The 16,512-nt window shown below is 41.2% G+C and overlaps 1 non-coding gene and 1 pseudogene across 1 annotated transcript; both read left to right on the plus strand.

The window, feature by feature from the left end:
• The first annotated feature begins 7,091 nt into the window (after positions 1-7,091).
• LOC130903233 (5.8S ribosomal RNA) lies at positions 7,092-7,247 on the plus strand. Its single transcript, XR_009060631.1, has one exon. It is a non-coding gene; the product is annotated as a 5.8S ribosomal RNA (ribosomal RNA).
• Positions 7,248-7,939: 692 nt separating this feature from the next.
• Positions 7,940-15,765, plus strand: LOC130903234 (large subunit ribosomal RNA; annotated as a pseudogene).
• The last annotated feature ends 747 nt before the right edge of the window (positions 15,766-16,512 follow it).

A 16,512-nucleotide genomic window follows, 5' to 3' on the forward strand; every position in this document is an offset into this window, starting at 1 on the left:
ACTAAGGTTAGAATCAAATTACAATTCTAATGCCGATTTAATTAGAGATATTAAAGCTAATTTATTAACAAAAAAATCTGCTGCAGCGTTGTCAAACGAATTACATAGCGCGAGACAATTAGAAAAATCAATAGATGAGTTTGGAAAATCATTGGAAGATTTACTGGTCAATCTCACATTAGCACAAGCAGATGGAGATAGTGGCGCAGTCAAAATTTTAAGAGTGGCTAATGAAAAAATTGCAATTAATGCGTTTGCTAATGCAAAATTGAAAGACGCGATTAGTGGCGCGAAAGATGAAGAAATTTCAAAGAAAGCTTCATCTTCAGCACAAGTTTTTCATACGCGTAACAAGAGTGATTCGAGACAAAATAACGCGTATAGGGGTAATTCGCGTTCAAACGGAAACAACAGGGGAAGTTATAGAAATAATAGCAATCACACTAACAGAAATAATAATTATAATTCCCGGAATAGCAATTACAATAACCAAAACAATCGTCAGCGTGATAATAATAACTTTAGAGGACGAAATAACGGTCGTTATAATAACAGAAATCAAAGATCAGGTAATAATAGATACAATCAAAATAATAATAATCAAAGATGTAACGTGATAGGAAGTGGTGAAAACAGAGAAAACGGTAGTACCAGTAGGAATAGTAACAATAATGAATCGAATGAAGTAAATATGTTTTTTCGATCCTAAAATTGAACAGGAAGATAGTATTTTAAGTTTATGTATAAATGGATTAAGTTATGTACCTATTAAGTATGGGATGAATGGGTTAAAGTTATTATTAGATTCAGGAGCTACAGTAAGTATTATTTTTGCATCTCATTTGAGTGACAACCAGTATATTGATTCCTCAGAAAAAATTAAAATCAACGGTATAGCTGGTTCAACATATGCAAAAGGAAAAACAAATATTACATTTTTATTAGGAAATACTAAAGTTAGTCATGATTTTCATGTTGTAGATGAATGTGGTAGCGATATGCATGGAGTTTTAGGAGCTGATTTTCTTTTGAACCATGCAGCTATTATTGATTACGAAAAATACTTATTTTTATTTTGGAATAAGGGTGAGAAAATTTCAATACCTCTTGATTCAAAATTCAATTATTGTACAACAATACCACCAAGGTGTGAAATAATAAAGCATTTTTTGGTAGATAACAATGACGATAGTGTAATCGTATCCCAAGAAATTTGTAAAGGTGTATATGCAGCGGGACTAATTGTTAGACCTGTTAAAAATATGATTCCGGTTAGATTATTAAATAGTACCGATAGAGAGATTAAGCTGAAAAATTTTAAACCTAGAATTGAGAAATTATCGAACTTTGATATTTGTAACTTTGAAAAAAGTAAATTTTCAGTAGACCGTATTGATAAATTATTGAATAAAATAAATGTAGAAGGGTTAAGTAACGAGGAAAAAACGTCAATTCATATAATATGTGCAAAATATGACGATGTGTTTCACCTGGACAATGACACACTTACAGTAACTAATGTTTATAAACAAAAGATCCAGTTACAAGACGGAGCAACGCCCGTTTACGTGAAACCGTATCGGTTGCCGCACGCACAGAAAGCAGAGATTCATAAGCAAATTGACAAAATGTTAGCGGACGGTATTGTAGAAAAAAGTAAATCAAGTTGGAATAGTGCTCTTTTATTAGTTCCGAAAAAAGCAGACAGTAATGGTAATAAAAGTTGGAGAGTGGTGTATGATTATCGCTTATTAAATAAACAAATCAAAGACGATAAATTTCCATTACCATGTATAGATGAAATTTTAGATTCATTAGGTGGAGCTATGTATTTTTCACATTTAGATTTGGCACAAGGATATCATCAAATCGAATTAGACTCTGAATCCAGACAGTATACAGCATTTACGACAGACAGAGGACAGTATCAGTTAACTAGATTACCAATGGGATTAAAAATTAGCCCTAGTGCGTTTGCTAGAGCAATGACGATTGCCATGTCAGGCTTAAATTATGAGAGTTGTTTTGTTTATTTAGATGACTTAATTGTTTTTGGTAGTACACTAGAAAATCACAATCAAAATTTAGTTAAAGTTTTGAATCGTCTCAGACAAGTTAATTTAAAAGTAAATCCTAATAAATGTCAATTTCTGAAAAAACAAGTTTTATATTTAGGTCATGTGATATCAGCAAATGGTATTTCACCAGATCCGGAAAAAATCCGCGTTATGCAACAGTATCCTGTCCCTAAAGATGCGAACGAAACAAAGCGTTTTGTAGCATTTGCTAATTATTATCGAAAATTTATTAAAAACTTTGCTGAAATTGCAGCACCTTTGAATCATTTATCAAAGAAAAGAGTAAAATTTTCATGGAACGACGAATGTCAAAAAGCTTTTGAAACATTGAAAAATGTCTTAATTAATCCGCCAATCTTGCAGTACCCAGATTTTTCAGAAAATAATCATTTTATCCTAAGAACTGATGCTTCAGGTAAAGCCTTAGGAGCAGTTCTATCGAACGCTAATGGTATGCCTGTTGCTTATGCTAGTAGAACTCTTAATAAATCAGAGAAAAATTATTGTACTGTTGAGTTAGAGCTTCTTTCTATTGTATGGTCGGTCAAAAAGTTCAGACCATATCTGTTTGGTAAAAAGTTTCATATACTAACAGATCATAGACCCTTAATTTATTTGTTCGGAATGACTAATCCATCAAGTAGATTAACAAAATTTAGATTAATTTTAGAAGAGTATGATTTCTCTATTTCATACGTTAGAGGTAAAGATAATGTCACAGCAGACGCTTTGTCCAGAATTCAAATTGAGTCAAAAGAACTAAAAGAACTGAGTCATACTTCTATTGCCAGTTTGTATGCCGTGACTAGAGCACAAAACCGAAAAATGGTCGATGCTACTATAGGAAGTTCCGACAGTATTTTGCTTGACAAAAGGACTGATCACCCTGGAGTCGTGGAACTGTTGAAACCGCCTGTAGATGCAGTTGAATTAAAACCCATATCAGAAAGTGAATTTAATAAACTAATTACAATGCAAAATTATTATAATAAAGGAAAATTTGTCTATGACATTGAGTCGAATATTATATTCGTTAAACAGGAAACTCTATCAACGTCAGCACTACGTGCGTCGCTGAGAGACCTGAGACACATTTGTGTAAAATATAAAATTCCGGAATTAATAATAATAAATAACGATAAATGCGCAGTACTAGTACAAGAAATAAAAAATAATGTTAAAGAATTCAAAGAAAAAGATATAAAATTGTCAATTATCAAAAAATGTCAAAAAATTTGTAGCAGAGAAATGCAACAATTAATATTAAACGATTTCCACATGTTACCTACGGGAGGTCATGCAGGTATAAACCGCATGTACAATAACGTGAAAAAGTACTACTTTTGGTCTAAAATGAAAAGAGACATTGAAGATTTTGTAAAAAAGTGCGACGATTGCCAAAGGTACAAGTATTCGATACAGCGTACGGAACCAATGACAGTAACCACAACTGCGACGTCAGCATTCCAAAAAGTTTTTCTAGATTTGGTTGGTCCATTAGAGCAAGATATAGAAAATAATAGGTATATTTTAACGCTCCAGTGTGAGTTAACTAAATTTGTAGAAGCCTATCCAATCGAAAATAGAGAATCTGTTACCGTATCGAAATCTTTTGTGAATAATTTTATTTTGCGTTACGGGATTCCTAAAGAAGTCGTAACCGATCAGGGTACAGAATTTATGTCGTCGGTATTCAAAAATTCATGTGAATTACTTAAAATCAAGCATTTAAACGCAACAGCTTATCATCATCAAACATTAGGTGTGCTCGAAAATTCTCATAAACATCTAGGTGCATATTTGCGAATCCACGCGGGAAAGCATCCAAATACGTGGAGCACGTGGGTACCATACTGGTGCTTTTCGTATAATAATACTGTTCACACAGAAACGAAATACACACCATACGAGTTAGTTTTTGGGAAAAGTTGCCACCAACCGTCAAATCTGTCTAATGGAATTGATCCAATTTACAATTTTGATGATTATCCAAATGAATTAAAATTTCGATTACAAACTGCTTGCGAAGATGCGAGAAAAAATTTAATAAAGTCAAAAATTAAACGAAAACAAAATTACGATAAGGGTTGTAATTCTTTTGATTACAAAATAGGAGATAGGATTTTATTACGCAATTCAGCTGGTTCTAAAACTGAGCCAATATTTAAAGGTCCATATGTAGTGGTAGATATCAAAGATCCAAATATTGTAGTTAAGATAGATAACAAAATTGTAGAAGTCCATAAAAATAGGGTTAAGTTGTATTATTGTTAAAAAAAAATTTTTTTTTTCATTAATTATTAATTTTTATGTATGTATTCAGTAACAAAAAATTTTTTTTTCTCTTACCGCAGAGGTGCAATGGACATTGAACTGCCTGTTATAATTGCAAGATAATTTCCTGTTTCAATGTGCATGGTACCTTACTTCAGATGTCAGCATATTGATAGGAAATGTAAGTTAATATGTAAGCAATTTTGGTTGGTTCGATCCATCCGGGTCGACGGCTTATTATTATTATTATAACTATGATCGTTGTCCAGTACAGACATGTAACGTTATCAATATACGTGTGAGAGATTTTTGAACTTCCATTATTCTAGCGAATAGCTAGATCATGTCCCCCTTTTTACCCTAACGGACACATTCTTCACAGATCGTACCCACATTTACTTGGATAACTGTGGTAATTCTAGAGCTAATACATGCAAACAGAGTTCCGACCGGAGACGGAAGGAGCGCTTTTATTAGATCAAAACCAATCGGTGGCGGGCTTGCTCGTCATCGTACAATTTGGTGACTCTGAATAACTTTTCGCTGATCGCACGGTCTCGCACCGGCGACGCATCTTTCAAATGTCTGCCTTATCAACTGTCGATGGTAGGTTCTGCGCCTACCATGGTTGTAAAGGGTAACGGGGAATCAGGGTTCGATTCCGGAGAGGGAGCCTGAGAAACGGCTACCACATCCAAGGAAGGCAGCAGGCGCGCAAATTACCCACTCCCGGCACGGGGAGGTAGTGACGAAAAATAACGATACGGGACTCATCCGAGGCCCCGTAATCGGAATGAGTACACTCTAAACCCTTTAACGAGGATCAATTGGAGGGCAAGTCTGGTGCCAGCAGCCGCGGTAATTCCAGCTCCAATAGCGTATATTAAAGTTGTTGCGGTTAAAAAGCTCGTAGTCGAATCTGTGTCCCACGCCGCTGGTTCATCGTACGCGGTGTTAACTGGCGTGTCGTGGGACGTCCTGCCGGTGGGCTTAGCTCGCAAGGGCGGCCCAACTCAATCCCGCCGCGGTGCTCTTGACTGAGTGTCGAGGTGGGCCGGCACGTTTACTTTGAACAAATTAGAGTGCTTAAAGCAGGCCAAAATTTTGCCTGAATACTGTGTGCATGGAATAATGGAATAGGACCTCGGTTCTATTTTGTTGGTTTTCGGAACCCCGAGGTAATGATTAATAGAAACGGATGGGGGCATTCGTATTGCGACGTTAGAGGTGAAATTCTTGGATCGTCGCAAGACGGACAGAAGCGAAAGCATTTGCCAAAAACGCGTGTCCTCCCTGGCCGAGCGGCCCGGGTAACCCGCTGAACCTCCTTCGTGCTAGGGATTGGGGCTTGCAATTGTTCCCCATGAACGAGGAATTCCCAGTAAGCGCGAGTCATAAGCTCGCGTTGATTACGTCCCTGCCCTTTGTACACACCGCCCGTCGCTACTACCGATTGAATGATTTAGTGAGGTCTTCGGACTGAGCGCGGTGGCGTTTCGGCGTCGCCGATGCTTCGGAAAGATGACCAAACTTGATCATTTAGAGGAAGTAAAAGTCGTAACAAGGTTTCCGTAGGTGAACCTGCGGAAGGATCATTACAGAGTATTTGTTCGTTTTTAAACAAAAAAAAAAAACGAAATCAAGTCTGTATTAATTGTAAAAGAAAATTTTCTTCTACAAAATTATCGAACTCTTCAAAAGAAATTTATATATGTTATAAATTATATATATATATATATATATATATATATATATATATATATATATATATATATATATATATATATTATAGATGTATATATATTGAAATCTTTTTTTAATTTTTACAAAATTCGAACAAGTTTCGAATAAAATTAAAAAAAAAGATAAATATAATTCATACGTCTATAAAAATATATTTACATATATAAATTTTTCCAATAAAAATATAACGAGAAATTTTTATCATAGTTTATAGAAGGCGTCGACGACGATGACGACACAACAATAACAACATATGTATTATTATATATTATAACGATTGACGGAACGATCATTAACAAAATTTCTTGTTAACTAAAAACGTTCTGATAAAGAATCGTTTTTATAATAAACGAAAAATATATAGTTTATTGAAACGTCGTCTGTTGTCGTGTGTGTCTATATTTTTATGGATAAATTTTATTTCGTTTATTATATTATTACCTAAGTTTTTTATCGTTTGAAGGTAATACAAGAAAATATCGACAAGATTATATGTGATGATTATGTTATTGAGACATTTTCATCCGGGTACCTAAACGAAATTTAAGCACATGTCGATTCTATCGATATGTATAAAAATTCGTTTTAGAAATAATATTTTATGTATTATTTCGAAGGTGTTCGAAGATTTACGCCCGACAGTCGAAATTTGTATAAAACTTTCAAGATAAAAAAAAAACTGTAATAATATAAAGAGGAGGAATATATCGTGCGAGATATCTGTCTATGCGCGCCTCGTTTGTAATAAAACATGTGCAGCGGTTAAAATTTATCAGATATATCAAAGTACGATATTATAATTTCTCTAAAAGTTTCGAATAATTACCATTTATTATAATATATATATATATATATATATATATATATAAAAAATGTCGTTATATAAATTTTCTATACGCGTATAAGATATTATAATAATATTATTAATTTAATAATAATCAAATATTAAAAATACGACGAATAGAATATGAGAAAACGACATAATAATAAAATGATTACCCTGAACGGTGAATCACTTGGCTCGTGGGTCGATGAAGAACGCAGCTAATTGCGCGTCAACTTGTGAACTGCAGGACACATGAACATCGACATTTCGAACGCACATTGCGGTCCTCGGATACTCGTTCCCGGACCACTCCTGACTGAGGGTCGTATCAATTTAAAAGACTGCTTAGAATTTAAAATTTTTCTATTTATTAAAGAAAAATAATGCCTAAGCGTGTTGGATGTGAAACAATAACGCACACTAATTAAGAAAAAACACATGCACATACAAACTTGTGCGTATTTTTTTTTGTATTTGTGCGGCATCCTAAATTGCGAAAAGCAGCGTAAATTTTTATAGAAAAAGTTACGCAATTTTTGAACACAACCCGCTATACCATAAATTAATCGTGTATTTATATGAAATACATAAAATTTGTTTGGTAGAGAGTTATATTTATATATAATATATATATATTATACATATATACGACGTATATATAGTCGATAAATAAGTGTGTGTATATATAATATATTTATGATAAAATGATAACGCGGTCGTCGTGTCCGAGAGAAATAATAAAGTTTCGAAGACTGGACGTCTGACCAGTGTTTTATTTATATCATTTATACACACGGTATATCGACAAAATATATGAATTATATATATTAAAAATATTATATATGTATAAAGGCTGGTTGGTGGTGTGTTGCTGATGCTGCTGCTGCTGCCGACTCTTTAAATAAAAACAAATAATGTTATATTTCATATGAGAGATGATATTATTAAACACACGTTTTTTTTATGATAGTTTGGCGAATTGTATTTAAATATTATACGAGATATATATATAATATATCGACCTCAGAGCAGGTGAGATTACCCGCTGAATTTAAGCATATTACTAAGCGGAGGAAAAGAAACTAACTAGGATTCCCTCAGTAGCTGCGAGCGAACAGGGAAAAGCCCGGCACCGAATCCCGTGGTCGATATCGGCCACCGGGAAATGTGGTGTTAGGGAGGATCCGTTTATCACGAGATCGTGCGGCGCGTCCAAGTCCTTCTTGAACGGGGCCACAGCCCATAGAGGGTGCCAGGCCCGTAGCGACCGTTGCCGATTGCGTGAGGATCTCTCCTGAGAGTCGGGTTGCTTTAGAGTGCAGCCCTAAGTGGGTGGTAAACTCCATCTAAGGCTAAATATGACCACGAGACCGATAGCGAACAAGTACCGTGAGGGAAAGTTGAAAAGCACTTTGAAGAGAGAGTTCAAGAGTACGTGAAACCGTTCAGGGGTAAACCTGAGAAACCCGAAAGGTCGAAAGAGGAAATTCATTCGCGTTTCGATAATTGAAGTAGAACGTTTGTATGACGGATATTGTTTGTGTTTCGGCATATTACAATAAATCGCGTTTTACGTTTTTCTAATCGATATCGAACGCGTGCACTTTTCCTCTAGTAGGACGTCGTGATCCGTTGGGTGTCTGTCTAAGACTCGAGGTGGTAGACCACTTGATTTTATTCGAATTCATGGGGACCCTCGATGTTCCGACAGACTCGCTCGACGGTAGAAATATGGCGCGGGGCCGCTAGATTAATTAGCGTTCGGCCCGTAGCAAGAGCGTTTCGTGTTTAACGGTAATCGGACATAATGCCGATTCTGTCCCGGAACGACTGTTGGTTACGGTGTTCTCGAACAGACCTCGTTTTGAAACGCCGATCAACGACGCTATCGATTTGGGTAATTTCAGGACCCGTCTTGAAACACGGACCAAGGAGTCTAGCATGTGCGCGAGTCATTGGGAAATAACTAAACCTAAAGGCGTAATGAAAGTAAAGGTTTACCTCGCGTAGATCAAGGGAGGATAAGCGATTTGCAAATAAAAATTGTAAACGCTTCGCACTCCCGGGGCGTCTCGTTCTCATTACGAGAAGAGGCGCACCAAGAGCGTACACGCTGGGACCCGAAAGATGGTGAACTATGCCTGGTCAGGACGAAGTCAGGGGAAACCCTGATGGAGGTCCGTAGCGATTCTGACGTGCAAATCGATCGTCGGAACTGGGTATAGGGGCGAAAGACTAATCGAACCATCTAGTAGCTGGTTCCCTCCGAAGTTTCCCTCAGGATAGCTGGCGCTCGTAGCGTACGAGTTTCATCCGGTAAAGCGAATGATTAGAGGCATTGGGGTCGAAACGACCTCAACCTATTCTCAAACTTTAAATGGGTGAGATCTCCGGCTTGCTCGAACTTATGAAGCCGCGAGACTCGAATCAGAGTGCCAAGTGGGCCATTTTTGGTAAGCAGAACTGGCGCTGTGGGATGAACCAAACGTCGAGTTAAAGCGCCAAAATCGACGCTTATGGGATACCATGAAAGGCGTTGGTAACTTAAGACAGTAGGACGGTGGCCATGGAAGTCGGAGTCCGCCAAGGAGTGTGTAACAACTCACCTGCCGAAGTTACTAGCCCTGAAAATGGATGGCGCTGAAGCGTCGTGCTTATACTCGACCGTCAGCGGCATGTGCGGTTCGCGTTTTGCGCGCGACCATGAAGCTCTGACGAGTAGGAGGGTCGCGGCGGTGTGCGCAGAAGGATTGGCCGTGAGGCCGTCTGGAGCCGCCGTCGGTGCAGATCTTGGTGGTAGTAGCAAATACTCCAGCGAGGCCCTGGAGGACTGACGTGGAGAAGGGTTTCGTGTGAACAGCCGTTGCACACGAGTCAGTCGATCCTAAGCCCTAGGCGAAAGCCGATGTTGATGTGGTGTAGCTTTATTTACTTATTTATTTATTTACTTACGTAAAAAGTTTGTACACACCCATCGGGCGAAAGGGAATCCGGTTCCTATTCCGGAACCCGGCAGCGGAACCGTCAAAAAGTCGGGCCCTCGCAAGAGAGTTCGTCGGGGTAACCCAAAAGGACCTGGAGACGCCGTCGGGAGATCCGGGAAGAGTTTTCTTTTCTGCATAAGCGTTCGAGTTCCATGGAATCCTCTAGCAGGGAGATATGGTTTGGAACGCGAAGAGCACCGCAGTTGCAGCGGTGTCCGGATCTTCCCCTCGGACCTTGAAAATCCAGGAGAGGGCCACGTGGAGGCTCGCGCCGGTTCGTACCCATATCCGCAGCAGGTCTCCAAGGTGAAGAGCCTCTAGTCGATAGAATAATGTAGGTAAGGGAAGTCGGCAAATTGGATCCGTAACTTCGGGATAAGGATTGGCTCTGAGGATCGGGGCGTGTCGGGCTTGGCGAGGAAGTGGGTCACGGCTGACGTGCCGGGCCTGGGCGAGGTGAAGTAATTGGAGCATCTCTCTATCCTTCCTGGTTGGAGTTTGTGATAATTATGAATCCGAGTTCGGTCCCGTGCCTTGGCCTCCCGCGGAACCGTCTTGCTGCGAGGTTCCATATTACCTTAATCGGTATTTGGATATCCTCTTCGGCCGCCATTCAACGGTCAGCTCAGAACTGGCACAGACTAGGGGAATCCGACTGTCTAATTAAAACAAAGCATTGCGATGGCCCCAACGGGTGTTGACTCAATGTGATTTCTGCCCAGTGCTCTGAATGTCAAAGTGAAGAAATTCAAGCAAGCGCGGGTAAACGGCGGGAGTAACTATGACTCTCTTAAGGGTTAGGAACTGTAGCGGAGAGAGTTTTGCGACCGGAACTTTTGAAGGCGGTTTAGAAAGCAACAGGGCGACCATTTCTGTTAAATTCACTCAAAGCCTTTGAATCCCCGGTTGCGAGCTTTTAAAGTTTGCAGCCCCTCCTAATCAAGTTCTGTACACCTCCCCGTGGTAGAGTCGGTAACACGCTAGAATTTATTTTAGCGTGGCTAACGTACAGAGCGCCCCAGATAGGATTCTTAGTCTTGATCCAACACGGCAATCTCTTGTCTATTCTAAGAGATTGGGATCATCCGAAGACTGCCCCACGGTCACCTGTCTGGCTCCTTTATCGGACCGTGCCCACCTCCAGACTCCTGGGGGTTTTAGTTTTAGGGATAGTACACCTTCCGACTTTTTATCTAAGTGGTAGACAAGTCTTTTCCTGTCTACCCAACTATCCCATATTTATTGAATCGAACTTACGACAGACCTAGTTTCAGTCCTAGAACTATAGTCTTGTGCATATGTGGTAAAACTTTCGCCACTGATACTGGGCTTCAGACCCATTTAAGAAGGCTACGCTGCCGGGGTGCACCCCCGGCTGACGGCAATGTTTGCTCCGTATGCAAACAAACTTATAAAACATACGCTGGAATGCGACAGCACATGCGGAGAGCACACCCCGTGGAGTACAATGAGGAGCTTGATAATCTCTACGAAAAGCCTAATACCCCCGTTGAATTCGAGGATGAGGACTATATAGAAATGGCCAAACACGAACTCGCCTATACTGGCCGTTTCATTAATAAACATCTCCAAAGTATCTATCCTAACCGTACAATCGACTCTATCAAATATAGACGGAAACAGGATAGATACAAGGAACTCCTCGAATTCTTAAGAAAAGAAAATAACATCGAGGCCCGCGTAGACGTTCTCGAACAACTTGAGAACGAAAACGCGCGGCCCCACGAGGAAGCAGAAGGCGAAGTAGTGGAGTTCTCTCTTCTCGAGAGTCCTAGAGGTCGAGGCAGGGACTCAAGCTTTAAAGATCGTCAGAGTCTTAATCCGAATGCTGAGGAGTTCGTACCCATTGCGATAGAACACCGGCACAATACAATCTCTACGTTTTTATACGATTACTGGCACGCTAATGACGGATGGAATACTTATGATAGCACTTTATTCCGTTACTCTCAATTCACCAACCTAGACCGCCATAGAGAGGGAGTGAGAAAAGAGGTGAATGAATATATTACTGCTCTCTTCAACGAAGCAGGGACTGGGAAGCCCAAAACGAAGGCAAACGGAAACCGCAGGGCCCCAGTCTTTAATAACAGGAACCATGAGCGTTCGTATAAATACAAAGTCGTCCAACGACGATATCGATCCGATCGAGCCGCTTTGGCGCGTGATATCCTAGACGGAAAACCGCTCTGGGGGGACGATGTACTACCTGACATTGCGTCAATAGAGTCCGAGTACAGGGGCATATTCGGAAGTCCCTCTCTCCTAGACAACGAACCAATCTTAGATCAGAAAGAGGAACATAAACTGGACCAGCCAATTACAGAGTCAGACATCCTCTGGGCCATAAACACATCAAAATCAGGGGCGGCTGGTCCAGACGCAGTGCCCCTGCTAGCTCTCAAAAAGGCCCCTGTGAAGAGATTGGTTCTATTGTATAATGTCATGTTTCTCTTTGGAGTTACTCCCGAGGTGCTCCGAGGGAACAGGACAACACTTATTCCTAAAGGGGGGGACCGACGCTTGATTAACAACTGGAGACCGATCACAATATCATCGGTCATTGTCAGGGTGTTTCATCGTATCCTTGGTAAGCGCTTCTCAGCGTTACCGATACACGCCAACCAAAGAGGTTTCATGAAGATCGATGGTGTCCTGTTGAATAACATCTCACTCCAAACGCTCATCAAGGAAAGAAGACGTAGAGTTAAGCCATACAACATCTTGTCGTTGGACCTTTCTAAAGCCTTCGACACAGTATCGCAATGGTCCATCCTACGAGCTCTGAACAGGTTCGGTATAGACGAAACAACTAAAAGGTATATAATGGACTCATACCAAAAATCTTATACCATAGTCTCTGCTGGCAACAAGAAAACCAGGAGAATAAACATCGATAGAGGCGTAAAGCAGGGAGACCTTTTATCGCCCTATCTTTTTAATTTAGTAGTGGACGAGTTGGTTTGCGAACTAGAGAATGGTGGGTCGAGCATACCTGTCTCGGATGACATGAAGGTGTCAGTACTAGCGTACGCGGATGACCTAGTGCTGTTGGCCGAGTCTGTCAAGGGTGCCACTAAGCAGCTTAGAACTGTTACTGAGTTCTTTGCGAAGCGAGGGATGTCGATTAACCCGACAAAGAGTGTTGCCATATCGGTTAACGTTAACCGAGGCAACAAACACTCTTACGTGGTTACTCGGCCTCTATTCGCGGCAGAGGGTCAGTTCATCCGCCAATTAACACCTCAGGATATGTTTAAATACCTGGGCAGACGGTATGGAGTCATGGAACAGACTCGATCCACCATTTCCGACCTCAAAATCCAGCTCGACAGAATAAACAAAGCAGGACTACAACCAGCACAGAAACTGAACATCATTAAACATTTCTTGTTGCCGCGCATACAAGATCAACTCCAAAGCGCCATAGTCACCAAGAAAACTTTAAAAGCCGCTGATACGATCATCAGAGTATCCGTTAGAAAGTTTCTTGGTCTGAACCGAACATGTGCTGATGCTTATCTGCATGCCCCTATAAGAGGTGGCGGCCTGGGTATAACTTGCTTATCCCAACAAGTGCCCGCCATTATGAAAAGACGCTTTAATAACTTGATAAATAGTGCTACGCCAACAACGGCAGCTGTTCTTTCCCTGCCTTATAGCGTCAAACTATATGAAAAACTGTTGAAGTGGACAAATAACAGCGGCGGCAGCAGTAGCATCATCGCACGGCAAATGATCGAGAGGCTGGAAAACGGATATTCCGGAAATGGTCTTCATCAAGGTGACTGCTCCACAGAAAGTGGTAGCTGGGTCAACAACCCTCCGCCCTACTGGTCAGGGTCAGATTTTAAAAGAGCTGTGCAACTTCGAGGCAATCTCCTTCCTACTAAGGGCATCCCGTCCAATCCACTACATGAGAGAAAATGTAGGATGGGATGTGATCGTAACGAGTCACTTAGCCATGTTTTACAAAAATGTCCATTGGCAAAGAATAAGGCGGCATGACCAGCTCGTTACGCTAACGCGAAAAATTGCCGAGAAGAAAGGATGGGTAGTAGAAGTTGACCCAACATTAGATGCATCGACGGCGCATTAAAGAAACCCGATCTCGTGCTCCAGATGGGTTCAAGAGCCATAGTGTGCGACATTGCCGTCAGCTGGGAGGGACCTAGCTCCCTTTCCCTAGCCGCTCTGAATAAGAGCGCCATTTATAGCGAGCCACGCTTCCTAAGTGCCATGACATCCCGATACCCTGGGAAACATATCGTCGTGGCCCCTCTAGTCGTGGGAGCGCGTGGAATCTGGTGTCGAGATAATAATATCATTTCTAGTATTCTCGGCTTTTCTAAGCAAGACATCAGATCTTACATTACCAAAACTATTATTGGCAGCCTCTCCATTCATCGCTATTTTATGGCTCAATCTTAAATAGGCTGATGAAACATATTCCCGGAATAAGAAGCCTCTATATGATTTTCGCCCGAAGGTGTACTACCATTAGTTATAGGTAGATTTAATATTTTATATATTATATTATATTTTATTTTACAGAACATCCACCTTCGGCTATCGAGGACCACTGTGCACTTCCAGACCTGGTACTTGGGAACGGGGACTGGGGGTGTCGTGGTTTCCATTCATTAGCGCACCAGCCAACTACTGCTGGGAAATACAATGTCTTGGCCTCGCTTTGGAAAGGAGTCCGTCCTGGAAAGTGGCGCGGACTATGAAAACGAAATATTGGCGGGGCAGGTTAATTCCTAAGGCCCCATGTCGTGCTGTTGTGGCCACCGAGGCCCACCCTTATTGATTTAAGGGTCCAGGGTGAACCAGGGTGGCACGTAGTCCCCACTGAAGGGACTGGCAAATGGAAGAGGCGGGGTTTAGGACCTTGTATGCGACAGGCCACTTTGACTGCATGATGACAAGTGTTGAGAACTGGCTCTGTCCAGGTCCGTAAAAAGACACACATTTCTGATAGCCAAATGCCTCGTCATCTAATTAGTGACGCGCATGAATGGATTAACGAGATTCCCACTGTCCCTACCCACTATCTAGCGAAACCACTGCCAAGGGAACGGGCTTGGAAAAATTAGTGGGGAAAGAAGACCCTGTTTGAGCTTGACTCTAGTCTGGCATTGTAAGGAGACATGAGAGGTGTAGCATAAGTGGGAGATGGCAACATCGCCGGTGAAATACCACTACTTTCATCGTTTCTTTACTTACTCGGTAAGGCGAAACGCGTGCGTCGTTCGCTCACGAGGCGGCGACTGTCACGGTATTCTCGAGCCAAGGGCACGGAGTGACGTATCGTTGCGTCGCGTACCGTTCGTCGGTGCAGTTCGTGAGGCTTCGTGCTTTGCGAACGATCGAGGTTCGTGTCCGGCGTTTCGGGTGCGTCAACTTACCTCCAGCCTGATTCGATTCGAGGACACTGCCAGGCGGGGAGTTTGACTGGGGCGGTACATCTGTCAAAGAATAACGCAGGTGTCCTAAGGCCAGCTCAGCGAGGACAGAAACCTCGCGTAGAGCAAAAGGGCAAAAGCTGGCTTGATCCCGATGTTCAGTACGCATAGGGACTGCGAAAGCACGGCCTATCGATCCTTATGGCTTGAAGAGTTTTCAGCAAGAGGTGTCAGAAAAGTTACCACAGGGATAACTGGCTGGTGGCGGCCAAGCGTTCATAGCGACGTCGCTTTTTGATCCTTCGATGTCGGCTCTTCCTATCATTGCGAAGCAGAATTCGCCAAGCGTCGGATTGTCCTCCCATTAATAGCGAACCGTGCCACTTTTTTGATGACGCTAGCTGGCGAAAATAATCACATAGATGGATGGAGAATCAAATTTGGAGAAAAAAATTTAGTACCAAAAATTTCCCCCACTCCTCCCTCTCGTAGGTGATATGGATTGCTGACAGGTGGAGAGATGCTCAGTTTTTAGACATCAGAAATAAATCCCTACGAGTCGACGCCGTCACGAAAAAAAATACGACCTAACCCCCCACCCCCTCCCTCGATCGATAGCGGGTCCGGCGGAATGGGTACTTCTGAACCAATGGGACTAGGAAAAAAATAAAAAAACCATAATGTAGGAAAAAATATATCGCCCCCCCCACCACCCTCCCAGGAGTTGCTCCGAATAGGCTCGAAATGGTGTTTTTAGGCATGAGAGTATGCTGCATATAGCTACCGAGGTGAGAAAAAAATTCTAACCTCAAAATTTAGCGTCACCTGTGACGTCATTTATTGGCACCGATGGGTGAAGTTATATATATATCAATCGATAGAGGAGAAACATAGAATTTTTTTGGTCATATACAGAGTGGTCTCGAAAAGTTTTCGTAATTTTTCTGATTCGTAATCTCGAAATTTCGAGGATAATCTCGTAAGTTGAAGAGGATATCTATATGCCTGTGTACGTAATTTTATTTTTCCAATTTTTTTTGTCCTTTGCATATTTTTCGTATTTGACATATTAAGAAAGTTACGTTTTTTATTTTTGATATTGAGAGGGGAGCAAGCTTCGCTTGAGGGGGGCATGACATTTTTGTCGAAACAATTCAGACCCTCCATCATAAAGTATA

This window comes from Diorhabda carinulata, unplaced genomic scaffold, assembly GCF_026250575.1.
Source record: "Diorhabda carinulata isolate Delta unplaced genomic scaffold, icDioCari1.1 Dcau_17, whole genome shotgun sequence".
In the NCBI taxonomy this organism is placed as follows: domain Eukaryota; kingdom Metazoa; phylum Arthropoda; class Insecta; order Coleoptera; family Chrysomelidae; genus Diorhabda; species Diorhabda carinulata.